Raw genomic sequence first — 3,342 nt, 5'->3', positions numbered from 1 at the left:
TTTTGTCATACCCAATTAAAAGAGAGTTGAGAAGCCAGGGGGCAAAAAAGTACTCAGGACACATAGCATTGTTCCCAGAATGTACTTCTCTGCATGCCTGGCTGCTTGCACTACCTGCTGTAACTCGAAAACCAGTTTTATCTGATAGTTGCTGAAACAATCTGCTGCAATCTAAGACTAATTTTACCCACTGCCATTACTCATCAGACAAAACTTGCCAGCTCCCTAGACCCTTACTGGTGTCAATGAACTTTCTCAGAGAGCAACATGTAATATTTCTCTTTTTTCTTTTAGACACAGGGTCTTGCTCTGTCACCCAGGTTGGAGTGCAGTGGCGCAGTCATGGGGGTGCTCACTGTAGCCGCGGATTCCTGGGCTCATGTGATCCTCCTGCCTTGGCTTCCCAAAGCACTGGGAATGACAGGCATGAGCCACCATGCCTGACCTCATTTCTCTTTTTTATAAAACCTTCACTTTCTCTCTGTTCTTTGGACATACCGAAGACTACTTAGTCTGCGTGTATGCCCTACATTGCAAGTCTTCCTTTGCCCGAAAACATTCAATTTAGAGATTCATCTCTGCGTTTTAATTTTGACTTTAATAAGTGCAAGAAGAAAGAGATAAAGACGGCTGCCAGAATCTAGGGAGATGGGAAAGTGGTCAGGAGGTTCCTATCCCATTTAAAATGACAGCCAATCAGCCATCCTTCCTGCAGGGTGCAACTCTATGGTCATGGCCCCATTTCTCCTTCATGCCTACCACTCAGCTGTTCTCTTGGCTGTGTCGTCACTTCAGACCTACCTTCTCAATCATGCTTCACGCCTCCAAACTAACTCTCTGCCTCTTCCATCCCTTCTACCTCCTTGCATTGTTAAAATTCCTATTCCCTTAAAGTAGAGCTCTTCAATTGCATTACTCTCTAGCATACAATTGGATGTTGGCATGTGGGTCCATTCCCCTAGCTCTCCAGGTGAAATTCTATTACCTTTTTCTTAGGTCCTCTGTATGCCCAAGTGTGACGAGCAACTATTTCACAAATGAGAAAGCTGAGACACAGACAGAGGAAAAGACTCACTTGTAGCAAGACAGTGAACCAAAATCAGAACCTAGGTCCTTAATTCCCAGCTCAGTGCTTTTCCTCTATGTTACCTAAGGTTAACAGCTTAGTGTTTTACTGTCTGCATCACTGTCACCTTGAACAGGGCTGCTCAGGGTGTAATCCGTGGATGGGTGCCAGTCTGCGAACTCTTTACTATTCCAGGGGAAGATAAAAACAGAGACTGAGAGTCATTTACGAAGTTTTGTAACAATTTGACTGAGTTAGATGAGGTCTGTTTAATTGAATAAAAGGGGAAGGGGCATATATATGTGTATATATATATTTTGTGTGTGTGTGTGTGTGCATGTGTGTGTGTGTGTGATGGAGTCTTGCTCTGTCACCCAGGCTGGAGCACAAGTGCAGTGGCATGATCCAAGGTTTATATTTTGTCTGTCTTTACACAATTTTGTTTTTCTAGGAATACATTTTGTCATATTTTTAAAAGTAGCAATCAAAACATATTGGAGGCATGACTCACTCTCTTGAGTACGCCTGCACTCCCCTTTCTTGAGTGTGTTTTTCACACACACACACACACAAAATTGGAAATTTTTTTAAAAAGGAAAACTAAACTGTTACTTTACTACAGGTATTTTGAGAAGTACCCATAGAGATTTCAATGCAGATACCTGGGCTCCACCCCAAGCCTTCTGACTCAGAACCTCCACAAAGAGAAATTCCTGAATCAGTTAAAGATGTCTGAAGGTCTGTTTGGTTGACGGGCAATCGGCAATGGTCACCTTCCAACTCATAAGGGAGAGGCTCTGCTGCTCAAAGCCTAGCATTGGCGGCAGCTGCACTGACTGAATACTTCCAGGAGGCAAGCTCTGGTTAAACAAAAGACAGAAGCTGAAACCGCTCCAATGGCATAGGCTACCCCCAGGGGTAGTGAGCTCCCTAAAATAGGAAGCATCCAAGGGGAGACTAGATGAACCCTGAAACACGATAAATAGAATGGAGCTGAGGCTAGACCTAGAGTGAGGATTCCTGTTCTAGTTTCGGTCCTACTATGTGTGTTCTCTGGGCCTCAGTTTCTCTGGCTGTAAAATTAGATAGGTGGTACGTGTTTGTTGCTGCTAAGTAGCAGCTCTCTTTCCCCCAAGCAAAGGATGGAAACGAATCATATAAAACTGTGTTAACGAAATCAGGACCGGGTATATAGATAGAGGCCCTGCAGCTTTGTTCTCTCTTACTCCCTTTTCTGCCCTCTTGCTTTGCCATTAACCCCTGGTCAAGGCAACTACTATGGAATTCTAAGGTTCTAAGGACAATGGGGGAAAAAGAAAATTGTATTAGATAATCCATACCCTCCCAGCTATGATTTTAAGGTTATGATTAGTTAGCAAAATCTCTCAAAGATCAAAACAGACATATTCTTTGACCCACATGTGGTAATGGATCCTAGAGATATACTCCCAAATGTGGGTAAAAGCATTGTTTGCCCCATCCAGGGGTCTTAGCTAGACTGCTTTAAAAAGTCTGGAGATGATGTGACGTCTCTTATTAGGCGAGTAGTTGTACAGTGGATAGCACATGTTTCCAGAGTGAGATTGCTGTGCCTGTGCTGATAGGGAAAGATGACAAAATATTCAGTTAAGTAAAAAGAGCAAGGCACAAAATAGAATCATAACTTTAGTGCAGAGTGGTGGTGGTAGAATATGTGTACTTCTCCGTGAATATCTGGATATACATAAACATTCCTGCCAAGAGAGTTTGCTAACAGCAGCTGCTTCACGGAGGCTGACCACGAGGAAAGGGGCATTTGATTTCTCACGGAGTGAAATTTTCACTGTGCTCATGTATTACTTTTTCAACATACAAACAAATTTTCTTTTTTTATATTTTTTACTTTGCTTTATTTTATTTATTACTTTTTTGAGACAGGATCTCATTCTGTCACCCAGGCTGCAGGGCAGTGGCACAATCTTGGCTCACTGGAGCCTCAGTTTCCCAGGCTTAAGCAATCCTCCTATCTCAGCCTCCCAAGTAGCTGGTAATACAGGCACACGTCACCATGCCCGGCTACTTTTTTTTTTTTTTTACTTAGAGACAAGGTCTCACTTTGTTGTCTAGGCTGGTCTTGAACTCCTGGCCTTAAGTGATCCTTCTGCCTCAGCCTCCCAAAGTTCTGGGATTATAGGCATGAACCACTGCACCTGGCAAAACAAAGTTTCTTAAAAATATTTTTAGGCCGGGCGCGGTGACTCAAGCCTGTAATCCCAGCACTTTGGGAGGCCGAGGCG

The 3,342-nt window shown here is 43.4% G+C and overlaps 1 protein-coding gene across 2 annotated transcripts in view; it reads right to left on the bottom strand.

Annotated features, from left to right (window-relative positions):
* The window catches only part of PDE6A (phosphodiesterase 6A, cGMP-specific, rod, alpha), a 92,602-nt gene that overhangs the window by 65,069 nt on the left and 24,191 nt on the right, over positions 1-3,342 (bottom strand). The window lies entirely within an intron of this gene.

This window comes from Mandrillus leucophaeus, unplaced genomic scaffold (genome assembly GCF_000951045.1).
Source record: "Mandrillus leucophaeus isolate KB7577 unplaced genomic scaffold, Mleu.le_1.0 Scaffold282, whole genome shotgun sequence".
NCBI classification, from domain to species: Eukaryota; Metazoa; Chordata; class Mammalia; order Primates; family Cercopithecidae; genus Mandrillus; species Mandrillus leucophaeus.
This window is presented reverse-complemented; position numbering and strand designations above follow the sequence as displayed.